A 21,222-nucleotide genomic window follows, 5' to 3' on the forward strand; every position below is an offset into this window, starting at 1 on the left:
TGTTGTTGGCAACAAGGTTTATAACTACAAGAAAACTATCACTAATAAATGTTGGTCTTCTGATACATTGCTTAGTAGGATCCTGTTCTGTAGCCCCCAGCTCTGGCTAAGTGCCACTGCCATTAGAACCAATGATAAAATGCCTCTTGATTTTAACAGGATATGCCAGTTATATTGCTTGCCTTTAAGTACCCTAACATAGTGTCCTTATACCCAGATCAGATATACAAAATCAGCTGGGTTTATTTAGTTACTTACTGTCCTTGAAGGTTTTGCAGTTCCCTGTGGCCTGTGATTTTTCTAGGAGAGGTTCAGCTCCATTGTCTCCATCATGTCTGAGCAGCTCTTACTTCCAATCACTTGGTGGTGCTGCAGGAGAACCAGAAGGTGCATCTCCAAACCTGCCCATAGGGAACTTATTTTTCCCTCTTCTCTGAAAAAGATTAATGAAAAGATAGTCTGGAAACATGTTTTATCCAGTCAGGGAGACAACTGACCAAACTCTTCACCTATATCCCAACGCTCCATAAGAGCTCTGTGGTTTTTAGCACCAGTTGGAAAACAGGAGAATAACTCCTTCAGGGCCACAAAGTGCTGGCATCTGTGCTCAGCACAGGCAAAAAACACAGATGCCTTTCAAAGTTAAATGGGCACTACCTTTGGGATTAAAACCACCTGTACTTTAGTAGTAGGAAAGGACACCAAGCCAGTTATGTGATGACACACACCAAACAAGAGGTAACCCACACTGAAACAGTCTTACAGTTTCAAGATAAAAGAAAGTGGTCAGTAGAAGAAAAAAATATCAGTATTCAAAATATTTATATTCAACATGAACTGCAAGAAGAGAGGTCACTAGCACAGTTCTGATGGACCTTTGTCAGGAATTCAGAAAAAGCTCTTTAGCAGAGACTGCAATGACTTCTTGCTTTGGATTTTTGGGGCCAGGTTTTGGTAGCAGCAGAGCTCCAGGAGTGATTTCTGAGAGAAGCTGCCAGGAGCTTCCCCCACATCTGACGAAGCCATTGCCAGCCAGATCCAAGACAGACCCATTGCTGACCAAGGCTGAGCAACAGTGGTTGCAATTTTAGGATAATATGTTTGAGGAGAAAAAGTTGTCACATAAGAGCAATTGCAGCTGGAGAGAGGAGTGAGAACATGTCAGAGAAACAGCCCTGCAGACACCAAGGTCAGTGAAGGAGGAGGGGGAGGAGATGCTCCAGGTGCCAGAGCAGAGATTCCACTGCTGCTGCCCTGAGAGATTCACGGTGGAGCAGAGATCCACCTGCAGCCCACAGAGGACCAGTTGGATGTGACCTCATGGAAGCACATGCTGGAGAAGGCTCCTGGCAGGATCTTCAGCCCTGTGGAGAGGGGAGCAGGTTTGCTGGCAGGACTTGTGACCTCGTAGAGATCCACACTGTGCAGGCTGTTCCTGAAGGATTGCACCCCATAGAAGGGACCCAGGGTGGGGCAGCTGATGAAGAACTGCAGCCTGCGAGAAGGACTCACCTTGCAGAAGTTCATGGAGAACTGTGTCCAATGGGGAGGACCCCACACCAGAGCCAGGGAGGAATGTGAGGAGCCCTCTCACTGTGGAGGAAGAAGTGGTAGGGATGTGTGATAAACTGATCACAGCCTCAGTTCCACATCCCCCTCAGTTCCACTGTGGGGAGGAGGTAGAGAATTTTGGAGTGAAGCTGAACCTGGAAAGCAGGGAAGTGTAGGGGAAGATGTTTTTAAGATTTAGTGTTTAATTCTCATTATTCTACTAGGACTTGTTTAACAATAAGTTAAACTAACTTTCACCTTGATTGGCAATAAATAAAACTAATTTTCCCTAGATGGAGTTTGTTTTGCCTGTGATGGTAATTGGTGAGTGCTCTCTCCCTGCCCTTATCTCAGTCCAGGAGCCTTTTGCTATACTTTCTCTGCCTGTCCAGCTGAGGAGGGGAGTGATAGAGCAGCTCTATGGCCACCTGGTTTAGCCCATCACATAGGAGTTAACATAAGGTACAAGTAAGCACAATCATGACTCAGGACACACCAAATTTCCACCCTCTCCTGCCAATAACTTCAATAAAAGTCCCAGGGAAATTCCAATAAACCGAACACTTATAAATGTTTTGTAAAATTTTGTGGAGATAAAAATGCAGTTGCATACCCTGCATTATACAGGAGTATAGGACTATAGGAGAATAAAAAATCAAATATATAGGCTATCTTCTATTATTATGTGTGAGTGTTGGTAAACAGATTTCTATTAAAATGGGATGCTTAATTTCTAAGACACTAGTTTTGATACAAGTGATGTTCAAGTCCTAGCTAATCACAGTGGGAGAAAAATCCTTACAGCAGATTCTTGACATCTTCTACCTCAAAACAATGAGGTCACTACTCTTAGGAAAGCCGACCAGACAGCTCTGCTAGCAGCCTCCGTGCATGCAGGAGTCAGGATTCCAGTTTTAATGCTGAAACCTGCAATATGTTTTCATCCCCACTAAGGCAAATTTTCCTTGCACGATGCTTTTATGAAGATCAGCAACTGAGGATGCTCTAAGCTTGACAATGGCTAGTCCAAAACCCTTCAGCAAAGAGCCAGTCACAAAAAAAGCAGATAATAATTCCCTTGTGCTGACATCCACTTCCAGTCCTTGCTGTAGCAGCAATTCACCTTCATAGGGTTAAACACATTTCCATCTGTAGGCTGCCAAAAACCAGCATTTACTTAGAGCAGAAACTAAGACACTTGTGAGCACTACAGAACTTCTTTTTCCTTTTCTGTGTGGGTGTTTCTTTACTTGAAGGAAAGCTGTATGAAAGACAAGGAAAATGTCTTTGATGTGTATGTGCCATTTTAAAAATAAAGGCTCCCTCTCACATACTCAGAATTTTACCAAGAAGTAGCAATTACAGGATTATCTGTGACTTCAAACATGAATTCTTTGGATGCTGTACTTGCCTTGCTTTGTTACATTAATAATTATGTTTTAAGCAGTCTGGGATTTTTTTTTTCCTATTTACAAACGGTAGTGTGGTAATAAATGCGCAGTCACAGGAGTGCTCACCAAAAAGGGAAGTTTTCTTTCTGTCTTGTTATAACAAGTTTCAGCAGATAGCTAGTTAACATAAAAGAAATATTTCTTCAGCCCCTTTATGGGAAGAAAAAGGGTAGACAAGCTATGAATTCCTGAATGAGGTTTTGGTGTTTGGCTTTTGTAGGACCTGATGAAGTAAGTGTGCTTACTTCTACATAAAAAATTGCACTTGAAATTTAGAAAAGCTGTCTCCAAGGCATCTAGAAAATCATGCAAGCACTAAGAAATTCTTATCAGGCAAACTACCAGCTGTTATTAGTATTCATGCTTTGATCAAGAAGAGGGGAAATTTTGCTTAAATAGCTGACTACAGTCTAACTGTGACTCCAAATCAAAGCATTTAGAAGAGCTGGTGGCACAGACACTGCTGGGGAATTGGGCTGTGCCCAGATGGTGACATTCACTATGGGACAGAACTGGCAGTCTCTGCAAAGCCACAGTCAAACATTACAGAAAAGGGCTCAACAGTTGCTTTCTGAGGTGCCCTAAATAAACACTGGAATAATAACTTTTGCCAATGCCAGAACTCAAGAAAAATGTTTCAGTACTGGAATTTAACAAGGAAGAAATTTTGTCACTCTTTTAATTCCTTGGAAGCCCCAGAAGAGAAGACACAAAAACACAAATATCTATAAATCAGACTGGAATCCAAGGCTGCAAAGATTCTTTAAAGTCACCTCAGCTTTCTTTTATGCACCTTGGTTTGCAAGTTCATCTTTCAAAGAATTTTACTGTTACAATAAACTCACACACAGTTTGGCTGAAAAAAAATATGGGGGTTGGAACAGGAAGTAATTGAACATGTCAAAGAGTAGCTGGAGGTTTTTTCCTGACAGAGCTATTTCAGAAATGCTAAGGACTTCACTGTCTGAAATGTAAAAAACATTCTGCTTCAATATTTTCTAGAGACAATTGGTTTTCCCAGAAGGACAGTTTTCATTTAAAAATTCACCTATGACTTAAAAAAAATTAAATATTTAAAAATAAACAAAGAAAAAAATCAAAAACCTCAAACCTCACATTTATACAGAATGATGGAACAATTCAATATCTGCTGGCCAATGAACTTTGACTGATTAGAAACATTCTTCCTTTTTTTTTTAAGAGAGAACTGAAAACATTCTGTGCTGGTTCAAGCCATGAAAAACAAAATATCCTTTATTCACAGCAACAGTCATAACACCTGTGCAAGCCGCAGAAATAGCATTGTTCTCTTCTTGAGGAAGCTGAGCACACAATAGTCCAGTGACTTACCCAAAATCACATAAGAAGTCAATATTATTGCAGAGAATTACTCCCTTCCCCTTTCCTTGTTAGTGAAAAGTATTAACAGGGCCATAAGAAAAAAACCCAGTCAACTCATCCTGCCAGTCTCTGCAAACAAAAAGCCCAAGTGAAATAGGAGTTGGAGGTAGATCCTATCAGAACCATCTTGCATCTACCATACTTAGAATTTTCATTCTGAGAGTGGATTTTTTTGTCTGGCTGTTGATTTCATGAATCTTTGAAAGCATTGAGCATATTAGAACATTCAGAACACTTCACATCAGACAGAAACCTCCCATGTTTTGGATTTTCCTTTAGAGATTTCCAAAGCCTTACTCTGTCTAGAATACTTCCACCTACATGAGAATTTACGCTTCGTTACTTGACATGCAAACCACCAATAGCAGAGAGAATTACTCTACTCTTCAAGGGCAGCTTCAAGGTGATCCTGTAAAAACCAACTCTCAGCAGAGCAGGTGATGAGGGTTCCTTGGGACGATTGCATGTGTGCACAGGGAGGAGTTTCAGCGCACTGATCACACACAGCTCTGTCTCTCTGCTCTGCTTCACCCTGCATGGTAAATCTCTGCTCTGCAGGAATACCAGAAAGGTTTTTACAGAAGGAGGTCTCTGAACTGGGGAAAAATGGAAACCCTGCTATGGGGTGTAACAGTGTTTATACTGTTGATTTGCCACGTTTGCTGCTTTTGCTGCCAAACAGCTCAGCTTTGTTGTCACCCCATGAGCACCAGGTTTGCAGGCACCTGACATATACAAACCCCAATTTAATTACAGATTGTGCACCTTCTAACACCATAAGATTTCAGTCCCTTCCTGGACTCCTGCATTCCACTACTATTTCATCAAGAGGAGCAAAGGCTACCTTATCTAATCAGATTGAAGGACATCTTTTATTCTCCATCAAAAAGCATGACCATGGTACCTCACAAGTAGCTTGAGTCTTTTATGTTTATGTTTTCAGTTTGAGCAAGAGGAAAATAACAGGTTTAGCTTTTGTAATTCTGTACATACTTCCCAAAAACAGTCCAGCTCTGTTCTGACCACATAAGTCCTTGCTTTCCAAACAGAGTCATGTGTTAGATGAGCCTGGATAGAAACAGGACTAAAATGAGACCACAAAATTCATTTTTATCTTTAACTCTTGGCACTGAAATGTGGGTTTAGAGAGATGCCACAAAGCCATTTTGAAAATAGTTTCCAGAGGACAAAGCTAAAATCTGGGCTTCATTGCACTCTGTCCTAGATAAAGATTTTTCCTAAACTGTTTACAGATTGTAGAGGAAGCAGACACGCATTTTTCCCAAATATGCATGAAAAGATGATGGCAGACTGAGGAGCTGATCCTGTTCTTCCAGTGTGCCATACAGATTAGCACAGAACACTTTGTGCATTTTTACTTGCATAAAATTTTGCCTGCCCTGTTGAGGTGACCCAAAGCAAGCAAAGGACACAAACTGTGCTTTCTTTAGTGGAAGAGCATCTCTTGAGAAAAGAACCACGTTTGCCTTGCCAAAGATTATGATAAAAACGAACTCAAACAAAAAGACTCCCACACAAATCTAGTACTGTAGGTACTCCTTTATTACAGGAGCTCTCTTGTGCAGAAATAGGAGGCTGGCCTGTCCCAGGAAGTGTGCACAATGCCCGCCTAGCTTCACATCCCCAAGACAAACACGTGAGGGAGATGATATTGGACATCGCTGAATACTCTGAAGGACTGCAGTGAAGACCAAGTCTCAAATTACTGCTAACAAATGCCCAGTGTTATCATGGCCAGAACTTCATGCAAAGAAAATTTCCATTTTCTATTTTGCCTGATCTGGGCTAAGCTACTGTACTCTGAATCAGACACATGCACACAAGAAGGCTTTAAACAATTTACGTTTTGTTATCTGTAATGAAAAAAAAAGTCTAAGCTAAGAATAACCATGAAACTAATTTTTCTTACAGCTTCATCCTAAAAATATGTAATTCAAGACACATTTGATGCATGCTTTTAGAATGTTGAAAAATTATGTTCACATGTATAAAAGTCAGTTTTTTAAGGCAGCATCCTACACTCTTTCCCAAGAACTGCTATGGTTCATCAGTTGTCTGTCAGACCTTCTGTCACACTCAAATGAATTGACAAAAAATCCCATTACAAAATGCAGAAAAGAAGCACAGTTTCTTCCTGCAATCATATTTTGTAAGTAGTAAATCCAGACTACACAAAGAAAATTGTCAGCAATAAATTCAGTAGAGAAACTTAATGGTTGTAACAGACTACACTTGTGTTACAGCACAATAATAATTTCCTGATTAATTCATAATTGTACACCACAGCTTCCCTTTTTCACTTTTCAATGTTAAGCAGTAATCCCATCTATTCACACCCATGGCATATCAGTGAAAGAAACCTAATAACTGCATACTGAATCATATTTAGACTTTGAAAAGATACAGAACATTGTCTGAAACACACATCCTGTCTCAGGACCCAGAAACACCACCAGGTCTACTGGTTAAGATAAATAACTAGCATAAAAACTAAGTGTAAGACAACACAAGAAAGCAAGAGGACATCTTGATCAAACAGCCCACTCGGTTCCAACATTTAATGGTAGCATTTCTTTGTTTTGACATTGCAAGAGCCTTCTACTACTACAAAAAAGCCTTTTCCAGCAAACATCCTAGCGGAAGGAATATCCTATAACTTCCTGGGGGAGCTGAAGAACACTGCAAACCTTACAGACACAATCTTCATAAAATTTCCATCAGAGGCCATCCGACTCAGGCAAAAACATGTAATGCTGAAGACCACAAGAATCAGGGACTAAAAAGATGTACCAGACTACAAGAGCCAGGTCCCTTGCAGACACGTCACAGGAGTGGGTGATCCACAATTTATCAGTATGGAAATGTTGTCAAAGGTTATGCCACAACAGGAAACAATGGGGGAGAAAAAAATAATTTAAATCATAAATCAGAAATAGCCAACATTGAACCAAATGTTGAGAGAGAGATTCCAACTTCAGGATTGGTCTCAAGATGTCCACATACCCAGCTCTAAATCAAAGCAAATGCTCTTAAGTGAATTACAATTGTTCAGGTAACTAGCAAGAATGTGGTAGAAGATACTAATACCTTAGAAAAGATTAAAAAATACTTGGCAGTTAGCATAGCAAAAATAAGCAAGGTACCAAGCTATGATTATACACAGCATCGATCTGTTCAATAATTTATTAGTCCTTATTGGGCAATGGTTAACTTATACTAATCATTTTATCAATATTTTTTTAATATGAAATGTGAATGAAAAAGTGCTAGTGGCAATCCTGGATATGAGAATAACTCAGTTAACAGGCTGACAAAAAATCCCAGGAAGATCTATAAAACAGGTGGTTGAACATAAATTCCATGATGTAAGCCTATGAGTTTTCAATGCATTGGATTGGTCAGCAGGGTCAATTTTTATTTTTTTTTTTATTAAATAGAAAATGTTTGGAGAAGTATCACACCTAAAGAAAAAGTTCAGTGAAAAAAATAGATTACAGGAACATCTTCCTATGATTTAGAAACTAGTTACCAGTTTACAGTTTAGGAAGAAGCAGAACGTGGGTCCAACAAACTAAACAAAGAAAACACATGACAGGATAAAGTAAGGTAATGGAGAGGTTGGAAACTGTGCTAAATTATGCGAGCTACCCAAAAATAAAGATGAATAGGATGTTTAAAAGGACCCAAAAAACCTAGGACACCATGTATTTGAAATTCAATACAGAAAAGGAATATTTACTTTCTCTGAAAGAAAAAAAAAATTCTTAGTTTCACACATGTATAAGTAGCTACTCCAGTGAAAAATAAAGGAAAATCTAGAACACTGCAACAAAAAAAGGAAAGCAATTTGCACAGCTGTATGAAGGTATATTTCTCTTGACCACATACCTACATGAAAACTACTACAAGTTCCATTTATGGAACATCAACAATGAAATAGTAAATTTTGAAATTTTTACATTTCTTTACTTCTAACACTAACTTCATTATGATAAACTCTATCTTAAATAAAACACAGGACATAAAGAAAGGGCACGGAACTTAGCAGTGGTACTGAAATACTTACCCAGAAGTAGAAATAAGAAAGTTTAACACCATTCTATTGAAAGAAACGCCAACAAGAGTTAATGTAATGGGGAAAAGGATGGGTACAGACAGGCATTGACAGTGTTGCTACTGGCTTAGAGCAACTATGGCTCCTTTCCACTGAGCTCAAGGAAATGCAGTCTTCACTCCCAATTTGTTCCCATACAGGTGCTGGGTCTGTCCCACAGACACAAGCACGTGCAGCCACAGTGTGTGAGATTCTGTTCTTCCCTCTAAACCACCAATACTTCCCAATACCTGTGGTTCACTGATGTGATATATGACTGCTGACAATCTGAAATGCATAGTTTTTTATCAATCTTTGTAATTGTATTTTTGGATCAGTCTTTTATCAACAAACAGGCTTCTTTTATGTATACCACCTTCTGAAATGCTTGAGCACACAGGGATTGACAGAAAGGATATAGATATCTGTTAATGTAATTATTTTTAATCTATTGCATAAACAGTATAACTGTTATCAAGATATTTACTGGTTATTGTTCAGGAAATACTATCTTTTAGTCTTCTACTATTATTTGAAATGATTCTCAAACTCACTAAGGTATCCTTATCCACAAAAATGTTGAGGAATTTCTGAATTAACATGATGCAAGGACCATAAGACCTGGGTCACAAACAACGTCTTTTGCTCCTAAAGCAAGCTTCTATTACTGTGGGCACAGATTCAAGCCTCGCCTTAACAGGCAAGAAATGATGAGTGAGTTAACAGCACAGAATTGCCATGCTGAAAGACAAGGGGAACCGTTCAGTGCAGGTGCAGAATTCCAGGGGCTCGAGGCACATAATGTCAGTTCTCATAAGTAATCATCTTCCAACACTGTTATTATTTCAGGTGCTCCTCAGTATCTACATGGAAAACAGTTGTCATTATTTCATCATCTGGCCACTTTGGAGGACTCCGCAGGATTTAGATAATGCTTTTTAAAAATTGCGTGGATTATTGAATTAAACCAAATTGATTTGTTGGCTTGAGAAAGGGGTGAGAAAAAGAGCCTTACTGCCATTACTCAGTAAGTTTATTACAGATTGCTCACTAAACAAAAATTACAGGCTTTGTTTGCATGTTGTGTGACAAACTCGAAACTACAAGTGTTTACATGTGCTGCACGCATACACTTTGGGGTTTTAATAGCTGGTTGACAAGAGATTAAAGGCAAAAATATGGCATTTTATTAAAGCAAACATATCAGTATGCCTACCATGATAAAATGATCTAGTTTTCTTCAGACACAAAAGTTTCTGTTGAGTGATACCTTTGAAATTCCTTGAGGGCACCCTATTATTCACTTTCCTCAGCAGAGAGCAGCTGCAAATGGTCTCCAATTTTCAAAGAGTATTGCCTGGTCATTCTTTACTGTCAAAATGAAGAAGAGCATAAAAGTTAAGTCAATAAAGTAATATGAAATGCTTAATATAAAAATTCAAGAATGAATGATTAACCATTAAAAACTTACAGTAGCTATTTCAGCCAGGAAAAAAAATTAACATTTCCCTTGAAACCTATTAACACTCCTTGTAAACAATATTCTTTCTTGAAATATATGACCTTTCCTAATGCTCTCCATACACATGGCATTTTTCTTATATCCACTTTACCTTCACTGATATGCAGCTGAATTCCTCGGGAGAGGGTGTTTAGAGCCCCTTCCTCTGATGCACTGAAAAAAATGTACCCTTTGATTGCATTCCCCTTCACAAATACACCTAACTTTCAGCTTTAGATCTTGAAATCCTTTCCTCATCTGAGAGTCCCATGGCCTGCTGTGACTGTTGACATGCCACCACCATTCGAGTCACAGCCAAGTGCTGAGCATAAATTGAGCTCCTGGTAGCTACATGTATGTGCAGCAGGTGAAATGGTGCTTCCCTGCTGCATGCAGCTGGACAGGACATTTAAAAATCCCCAAATTATCTCAGTTTCTGAGCCTTGGGTGGCTGCTTACATGCTTGTGCAACCTTCTGCAGAGCAAATATGATCCAGTTTTTAGGAAAACAGAAATTGTCCCACTTCTGACCTTTCTTACTTAGTACCAGCTTTTCCCTAAAAGTGCTGGATGTGTGAACCATGTATTGTGCAGGTGACCCTGAGGAAAAAATCACATGGAAAATGCCTGTATTTTGCATCTGAGACTGACAGATGTATTGGTCTAAAACCATCAAAAGACAACTTTAGGAGTACACACAGGGTCAGAACCTGAGATTCCACTGGTTCCACAATGACAGTGCGAGCCAAAACAGTGGCAAGGTAATTTGTATCTTGCTGGAAGCAATTACATCATTAGAAAGAGTTTGTGACAAAAATTATTTAAACAGTAATGGAATTGGAAGGTGCACAGCAAAGGTGAGCGTCAATGCTGTGTGAAGTCAGAGTATCAAGTCCCCGGTTGAAAAAGATGTCAAAGGAAGGGGAGGGTGACACCCAGGACTGGCTTCCTATGGCCCACTTAGGGTGCATAGGTAACTGCCATTGGGGCTATGACTTCTCCTTCAATGTCTCCTTCTCATTGGGATTTATGGGAGCAGCCCAAGAAGCCAACATTCTGTGCAAGACAGCACACCACAGCGACAGTGACTACAGCAGATCTCTGAATTTCATGTCTACTGGACTTTGCACGTAGTGCCTGGCATAAGAAAACACACTTGCAGATCACTTCAGTTAGATCACAACCAGAGTTTTGGGGGAGGCAAAATCAGAGAAACACCAATTGGGAAAGTCAAGGCAACCATGGCTTGGAAAAATGAAACCAAAAATAATAAGCAAATAATCGGTAATTTCAAAACCTTCCATTTCAAAAATACTCTCTAAAAAGCAGAGCAGAGCTCAACTCACATAATGCAAGACACAGATGTCCACTTGTAGTTCTAGCAATTCTAGGACAAGTAATACAGATTATAGGGAGTTAATTATCTGTATCATTCAAGAGGATAACTTCATTCTGAATTTGGAAACAGGTGTGTAAATACAGATATAAATAAAAATACAGTCATATCCTATATTTCAGGGCCCATCAAGGCAGGGAGAACAGGGCTCTGAGCCCCTCCCTGCCTAGAAGGTCATTGCATGGGGGGATTGTACCTAGATGATCTTCCAATCCAAAACCTTCTGTAATTCTATAATTCTAAGATTTTTGTTTGGGAAACTGGAATTCCCACTTCACTAGCTGCCTGTGCTATGGACACAGAATCTGTGGGGGAAAAAAAATACATAAACCAGGGATCATAAGTCACACCTCAAAATGCAGTATTTGGAAAATTGCACTGAAACACAGAACTCTGTCTTTACTGCATAGACTGAACCCATACCAAAATAATCACGATTTACATATATCCATAAGGAACTTAAACAACTTCCCTGAAGTGCTGCTCAAATCTATCTGTGAATAAAAGAAAGAAACACCCACATTCTTCACTGTACAATTAAAGGTGTCAAAGGAATATCATCTTACATCAGGTCTACAGAAGACAGTGAACTGAAGTGAACCCCACATTAACAGGCTAAAGCAAGGCCTTGTTTCCTTGTTGCAAACCTTAATGCAAACTGTTGGTAATTAGATGTTAAGTAGATCTTTCAAGACAGCAATTTAGAAAGCACAAAGCCACAAGCATCAGTGATTGATATTGCATTTGAAGTCACATTTAAAGTGAGGATGGTAAAATTTACATTGTAACTGGTGAATCCTTTGATCTAGTGCTGCAGTGTTACAGCATTTACTCTAATAATCTTGGAAATACACACTTTACCTGTACTCTGATTTCAAATAGAAATAGTGGAAACATCATATAGTAAAAGCCTCAAAAGACTTTTCCACAAAGCTAGAAAAAAATTCAGTGAGGTGCTGAATTTAATATGAACATTTTAATCAAAGTAATCTTAATTCAAAGAAACAAAAGTGGGGATAGCTCAGACAGGCTTATACAAGCCTATTGAAAATCTTGTATTTCTGCTGAAACTAACATACTTTAAGTTCCACTGAAATCTGTGGCTCCTAGATTAAAAAACAAGCTTCAGTTTCTTCATTTTCCTGACAGGAATCTCAGTTTTCATGGTCTGACATCATTAAAGATTACCACTCCCTCCAAAGAATGATTAAAACCACATTGTTTAGACCCTTACTGCTGGTTGCCATGAAAAAGTTCTTTAAATAAAGTTCTTTATCAGCTGACCTTAGTGAAAACCACCATGACTAGTCATAGGCTACCCAATCATTCCAGATTTCTTGTTGCAGTAAGAAATTAAACTCACCTGTGCAGTAGGCATCCAGTTAGAGTAAGTGAGAGTGGATCATACATATAGTAAAAGAGTGAGCAGCTCAGACATATTTATTGCTTAAATTTCACAAAATTCAGTAAAGCTTTAAAGTGGGACCTCATTGAAACAACGCAGACAGGCACTTGCAAGGGAAGAAGACCCAAAAGTAAGACACAGGATGTTGTAAGCAGTAAATAGACAAAAAACTCTAATAAAAAGCAAGACAGAATTTGAAGTGGTATGTGGTAATAATGAATTACATATAGTCTCAAAATGGAATGGAATAAGTATTAGAAAAATGCTAATGAAGTCCTTTGAAAGCTTAAACCAGAGACTGAGGATGAGATACAGCTGAATAAAAATAGCTGTGGATGATGCAGACCTGTATATTTGAGCTCACTGTTCAAGGAGTCTCTTATACAGATAGTGGTCATCTAGTCATGAAATAGCAGCATAATTACAGAAAACACATCTTGCCATGGTTCTTATTATAATTTCTTTTCCTTTTACAATATGCTGGAAGTGCCAGCATACTGTGTGTACCCAAAAATTGCTTTCATACCTTCATTTATCTGCTTGAAGATGTGCTAAACACCATCCACACTGAAAAAAAATGTAAGACCAGAAGTTGACATTATTCAACCTTTTCTGGAAACTTATAACTCAGACTTCCTTCTCCCAGAAGAAATGTGTTGGTCAGGCATGAGTAGTCAGCATTATTGTGTTTGTTTACTTACTTGTTTTAAATGCATGGGTTTTTTTCTAGATGAATCTTCTGTGAGTTCTAGCTAAAAACTAAATTACATCCCTTAAAATATATTATTGGCATCTAATTTGTGCTCATGAATTAAATTCCTGCAGGTAGTTTTCCTTATAAAGGAACATTATAGAAATAGTTGAAAATGTTAAAGGTGTGCCATGGCATATTTTATATGATTTCCTGTGATAAGCAGCAGAAACCCTCTATACTTGAATTATGTTCCACTGCGAATCAGGCCATGTTCATCAGTGAAAAACAGCAACCCTAATTTGACTGTTGTCTAAACCAAAGTGGAATTGTCATGGAACAATTCAGAGCATTTATTATTAATAATAACATTATTATTATTATTAGGCATTTACTGTCAGAAAAATACACTCTCCAGTTCACTCTCTGTGTTGTTTGGCTGGTGGCCACCACCAAGTGTGGTGAGAGTAGGAACAGCTCCAGCACATTTGGGTATTCTACTTTACTCTTTTTGATGACACACCTTGATATTGCTTTGCCTCATAAACATGTACCATTGGGTGTAATTCTGCAAGCCCCAAATCTCAGAACACTGAATGAACTTTTCTCAGTTTTAAACCGGCCTCATGAATTTAGAGGATGTACACATGAATTCAGCAGGGGTAGCACCAGCAGGGACATTGCACTGCAGTAGATGCTACAGGTCAAGGCAGCCCTGCATAACTAAAAGCAGAAGTTCCCATTAAAATTTTTTAGGATCCCAGTAAAATTTTCCTAAAACATTCTTGTAGTTGAGAACAGTTCAATCTTGATGAGTGCCATTTTAGCTTGTCTTCTTCTATGCATTCATTTATGATTTATATTCTTTGCCTCTGCAATGAATTATGGGGCCCAATCCAGGAGGAGCAGGGTTGTACTCAATGGAATGTCAGAGTTCTAACATACACTTGAGATGAGAAGCAAGTCTCTAACACACAGAACACACCAGGTCCTGAATCACACTAACCTTAAGCACAGCCTGTTGCACTCCATTTTTATTGTACCTCCCCACCACAGCAAAAGCAGTCATGATGTGAGAGAGCTTCTACAAAATGAAATAAACTCAGGAGGAGGTACAATTCTACATGCTGAGGTATTATTATAAGCTTTCTTCAACCAGCCTCATAAATCATAGGGTAAACTCCTTCTTTTTCATGAATATTCAGTTCACAGCCTTTTACAGAAAATCATTGAGAGCCATCCTGATGGAGGGTGACATCTTGATCTCACATTGACACATTACATTGCTTCCCATCTTCTCAAATCATAAATGAAAAGAGTGGCTGCATTCCACAGTCTCTGAATTCTTTCAAGACAGCTCAGCAATCTACGACTGAAAGGTAGGATAAATTATTACAGGAGACTTCTCAGCATGGCTGTTCTAAATCAAATGCTGTCAAATAATTTTTAACTTTCTTTGATCTGCACTCAATCTCTGTGTTCTTTGCTGACCTATAGCACAGACTCTCCTTGACTTCCATTCCTTTCTTTTTCAGTATCTCTGCTCATAAAGTTTTATTTTCCCTTTTTTATCATGTTCCTGTAGAAACATATATAAAAAAGACCCTAGATCCAATGGCTTAGTGACTTTTATTTTATAGTTGCTTGAAAAAAAAAAAAAAAAAAAAAAAACAAAAAACCATCACCAGCCTAGTAAGTATGGTAGGAATCTAAAAAGAAATGAGAAAAAGACAGGAAGTTAAATAATCTTGCAAGAAGGAAAAATATGATGTTTTGGGCTGAGAAAGTATTCTCCCTAAGGTGTTTTATGGTTATAGGAGGCACATCACACAAACTCTGTGTCTGCTGGCTCCTACAATATATTTTATAGGAGTAATGACTATAACTTAAAAAGCTGGACAGAGTGGAAACTTGGGCAGGAAGGAAAATAAATTTTAAAAAAGGAATAGGAATATTAATGAAGAGAAGTAAATGAGAGCAAAACCATAGAGACACAGAGTAGGACAAAATTAAAAGGAAACAACGTGGCTTGAGAAATAGTAAAATTAAACAGATGAATCCACAGTAAATGCTGACATCATTGATGGTGGTTGCCACTGAAATGGTGCCTGGAGACTGCAGTGCAGGGTCTCGTTGCATTACACACTGCATTGCATTGTATGAACAAACTCCAGACACAAAAGGCACTCACCTGTCTTGCCAGGGTGTAACAGATGAAGATGTGCACAGAGATAAAGAGAGAGGACACAAGGTAACAGTAGGCCAAGGCACCACAAGTCTGAAATGTCACACTCCTCTGCTTACTTTGAGGAGAAATATGGAGCCTAGTCCATATGACCTGAACAGAACTACTATTCAGCTTTGCACTCTTTATACCTGAGCACCTTCAAACAAAGTCCAAGATCTGGAGAAAACAAATGTATTTCATTCCCTTACTGGCTCTTAAACACCTCTTTTGCAACACCTGGGTTTTCAAGTGCTTCATCTGTGGTAGCAGAGCACAGTAACTGCTATGCAGTGATTCTTGATTTACTGAAGATGTGACAATTTATTGTTTTGGGACATTGCCCATGCACCAATCCTCAGAAAGTGCAATGCAAAACACCAGAATTGGAACAGGTCTCTGTTTTGCACTACAGCAGGTAGAAGATACAAACAAGAATTTGTCCAACCTCTTTAAAAGTCTCCACTGGCAAAGACTGCATAACCTGTCATTCCAGGGATTAGCTTAGTTACAGTTAGAAGTCCTTCCTAATGTCAGTCATTTTTGTTGATAAATGAACAAACTGTTTCCTGTCATGACTTTGCTGGACCTGGAGATGAGTCCTTGATACATAAGAAAACTGCTTTCTGTCTCTGCAAATTTCTTTTTATGGAAAGCAAGAGAAACACCATTTTAAAAAGGTTTTACTTGGTGAGTTCTACACCATGATCCTTTTATTTTGTGCTCTACCTGTTAGCCTTCTTTTGAACACTCCACAGCCTGTCCATATTTATTCCTAAAATGTAATTCCCAGAACTTAGACAAAGCTATTCCAATTGAACAGCAAAGATGAAACAGGTATCAGACCTTATATTCAGTCATATTAAAGTGTCTTATAGAAGTTCAGGCTTGATACCAAACACAGATATGAACTATCCTAATTAAATTCTGTTTAAATGCCAACTCAACTACAGAGCTTCCTCAACAACACCTCACCCTGCCACTGAAACCATGTTCCAAACTCCCATTGCTCACTGCTCTTAATACCAATTTAACTCTATGGTGAAGTTACAGGGAATTTGCAGGACAGACAGAGATGGCAACTCCAATTCCTTTTTAACAAACAATCATATATGAGAGCCATGAAGAAGGGGGAATAGTTGCTATTTTACATTAAAGAGGGTGGCTGGATGCAGATACACCCTAATAGTTTGATTGAAAAGTTACTAAAAAGGACAGAATTTGGCAGTTGGGTTGTTTTCGATGGCCAAGTGTATAACAGAGTCTCAAAGAGACCTGGATTACATCAGCTATGAGAACATACTGTGAACTGTACCTCTAAGAACTGCTCAGATCCTTTTGTTATATGAACAAGCATCCTGAGACTGCATTCAGCAAAGAACACAGAAATCTGTAGGAAGGGTTTTCATAGTCCAGACTTACTTCCTTTCACAGTTTTCATTCCTTGCCCCAGGAAAGTTACAGCTACTGTTAAAGCAATGAAGACACCATTGTTCAGCTTTGCACTGTTTAAACCTGTGCAGCTACTGGAGTTCATATTTTGTTTTCCATATTTCTCCTCTTATGCATTCAAATTCAAATTGACAAATGCCTTTGTATATAATTTTAAACCCTCCCCATCTCTAATGCATCAGTATCTTGTTACATTGCCTTTGATTTCATTGTTTGTAATGCTAGTATCAGCAGCATGGAATTGCCAAGGCACTAAGCAGCCCAATTTTTCTTTAATTTCTCAGAAAATTGACAGCTTTATGAACTGTCTCTTTACCTATGCCCCATAAACATGTCAGGCTGTGGAAAACCATTCTAATTAAATCCCGAGGGATTGCAATGGAAGATTATAGCTTCTTGGCAGGTTATTAAAAAACAGTTGTTCATATATACACAAATATCTGTACTAGAAGCTAGCATTTGACAGAACAGCCAAGGAATTAACCCCACTGGCAACTCCAAATAACACTCAGCAAAAAAGCCCAAAACAACAACAAAAACAAGAACCACCACCAAAAAAAGCAACAAACCACCAAAAACTAAAACCAACAATAAGCCGTAAGCCATCAGCAAAAGAACCCAAGCAACCAAAAAAGCCAAGGAAAAATAAGCAAATTTTTAAAAATGGGAGTGGGCAGGGACAAAGGAGGGAGGTTTCCTTGTACTTGATTCCTTTCCAAAAGCTGCAAATTCAAACTGTCATCTGGAATCATCACCTTTTATCCTTGGTTATGAGCACCTGATAAAAAAGGAAGCAGAAAAATTCCTGTAGGGTCCATAGAAATGGCCTTGCTAGCTGCATAGCCTTGAAGTAAGTATATTAGAGTAGATGGATAATGTGAAATGTTTGATTCAGCATAATACTCCTTCTGTCTGCTCTGTTCATCCAAGGGAACATACAAGAACTTGTGATGCGAAAATGTTTGTTAGAGGTCAGCGTGTGTCCTTCCCAACAACCTCCTCAAAAAACCTTGCCTTTGAGAGAGGCATTTGTTGCCTCTGCTCTTGCACCTAAAAGAACACCAAATGTTGTCCTACCTCTCATTTCAGCAACACATATTCAGGATTTAGATACTGAGGAATTTCTGGAAGACAATAGAGCAATTTGATTTTGTAACCTGTGCCTGATTTTTCACAAATGAACAGTTTGCATTGGGAAGGCAACTTCCAAAATGCTATTTTGTTGAGAGCCTCTTGAGCTGCAGTCACAACACAACAGGCAACTTTCATCTCTCCTCTAGGGTCTGCCATCCTCAAGGAGAGCAGCCTTGTTACCGAAGAGGGAACAAATTAAATGCTATTGCACCAAATGTTCTTGCTATGAAGAAACAAGTACAGTATCACTGAGCCAGCTGTGTAAAGGGTTTTGCAAATATCTGGACTTCTGAGGAGCTATAGATGATTTTAGTATTTATTTTTCTGAAAATGTTCTGGTGTCACCAAATATAATCTGCCATGCAAATGTTTAGTACATCACTACTTAGATTTGCTGGTGTTCCACATTTATGGGAATAGAATTTCAATCAACAAAAAGCATGGGAAATATCCAAGACTTAAAATCTTAAAAAACTGACACACAAAGATGCACTGATTTCATGGTCTGAGATGACAGAGAATCACACTTACAGGACTCCAAGTTTTTATCTGAAGAAAACTACATCAGTTGCACTTTACATAAATGGAGCTTTAAAAGAAATACCTGCTACTCTGGCAATACATGTGTGAAACACCAAAAAAAGCTCTGTATCGAACTGAAAACAAGATTAATAAAGAACAAACACAGAGGTACCTGACTATAGCACCAGACTGACTCAAGTCCACAACTTCAGAATTAAATATATCTAGTGTCATCTCTTGTGTGCACTGATAAACTGAAAATGATGCTCTAGCATTGGTTACCCAAAAATCACATTCCTACCAAGGAGAGTGAGGAATCAAGTAAAGATAAGAATTAAATGGTGTATTTTAGAATTACATTGAACCTGACAGACGATTTCCCCCCCTGCTAATTCCTTGATTTATTTGCTCATATAAAATACATAAGATATACCACACCTCGTCTATTACTTGGCTAGGAAATGATTAGGTGGTTTTAAAAAATACACTAAACCTTCTCCAATGTTCACACAGTACATTAAAGGTCTGAGATGACTACTGGCTGTATTCCTGCCTTATGTGACATCAGGGGTTCACTGTTCTGCTTCTAGAAGGGAATACATTAATGGATAATGACAAGTAGAATAAACATTGGAATTTGATCCTGATAAGGTTTTTTTTTTTGGATAGGGGAATTTATATTCTAAATCACTTAACAGCTTTCAACAAAGTACCAATCTTGGTTTGATTTAAAAAGAGAATTACTTTCTTACTCTTACCAGAAAAATATTACAGAACATATTTTTGGCTGTGAGCAAGGACACTTTCAATGTGATAGGGACATATTCCTCCACAAATTAATAAATTTAATTTTAAAAGTTATTCTGTCAGCCTACAGGTTTTATTCATGGTTTGGTTTGTGCCATTCTCAGAAACTTCCATATTAAAAATGCACTAATCAAACTATTTGAAGAGAGAAAAACCAAGACATTGTTCTTCATTAAAAAAAAACAAACCCTAATTTGGCTTTCTACTGACACAAGTCCATTTTATTCAAGATCAAATGAAGTTTGTAAATGTTCAGATAAATCGTTTAATTTTTAGGCTACTCACACTTAAGTGGTAAAAGTCTATTGCGACAGCAAAACTGTGGAAACCTATAGCTGAAGAAAAAAACTGGGAGGTGGGCAGGTGCTAGAAAAGGATCATGGGTACATTAAGTCCCATAGTAAGCAATTCACAGATGAAAACTCAAGGGAGGAAGTACTACTTAGAAAGGTAAGTTCTCACCCCTCCCTACCTGAAACAATGCCAGGATTACACACCTGAACCTCCTTTATCCTCATGTTGCATCTCAGGTCTTTTTTCCTTTGAACAAATCAGCTACTGATTCACTGCATAGAATATGGTTTTACTTGGAAGGCACCTAATTTATATCTTCATATACTATCACAAAAGAGGACTGCAGTCTTCTGAGAAAAATAATGGCAAACAGTAAAACAAAAATATCCAGTATTACCTACTTTCTTATTTTATATTTGCAAATTGAAAAGGGGTGGAATATTTGAATTTGGAGTCACTGCACATAACGACTAACAAATAAGGAACTGACTGTATCTACTGTAGGACCCCTTCTTTTTCAGGTGAGAAAAAAAATTCTTCAAAATAATGAAGCCACTTCTATCTGAGTTCTATAAAAACACCCATCTTTCTCTGAAACTTGGTGCTAACTGGGATGAATCTGGCTTCCCTGCTTTCTAATAGCTGGGTTTTGTTCACTGGAAGGGGGCATAGGGTGGAGAAAGTGATTTTGATTTATGCACCTGCAATCACAGGATGGAGGAAAAAAAATCTTCAACCACAATCCCCAGTTCTCAAAATGAATCATTTGCTATTTGTTGTAGTTGAGTGGAGACTGATTTACCAAAGTATTTAAAAAAAAATTTACTTTTCAGAAAAATGTTTACCAAAAATGCATGTTAAACTCGTTTTCTTGCTCTCCACTACAGTAAAGAAAAAAAATTGGGAAGACATAACATTAAGTATTAAATAATTCAGGATTCTGCCATGTTGTATATCCAAAAATTGCCCAATCCCAGTGAAAGCCTAATCTGTAAGAATTAAGTCAGGACTTTTATGGAAACAACAAGGCAAGAGAGTGGCATGAAACCTTGAGCAGCCTCCTGCTCTAATTTGTAAAAACATACAGACTTCTTGCATAATAAATTGTACCTCCATCACCTGGTTGCCAGTGTGCCTCTCACAGCAATATTAATAGAAAAGTATAATTTAAGAAGGAGAAAAATTGTTTGAAGCACAGAAGTGATCCTTAGTTTTACCAAAGTTGAGTACAGTACCAGAGATAAAGTCAGAATTACTTTAGACTTTTTTTGGCAGTAAC

This window comes from Ammospiza caudacuta, chromosome 1 (genome assembly GCF_027887145.1).
Source record: "Ammospiza caudacuta isolate bAmmCau1 chromosome 1, bAmmCau1.pri, whole genome shotgun sequence".
NCBI classification, from domain to species: domain Eukaryota; kingdom Metazoa; phylum Chordata; class Aves; order Passeriformes; family Passerellidae; genus Ammospiza; species Ammospiza caudacuta.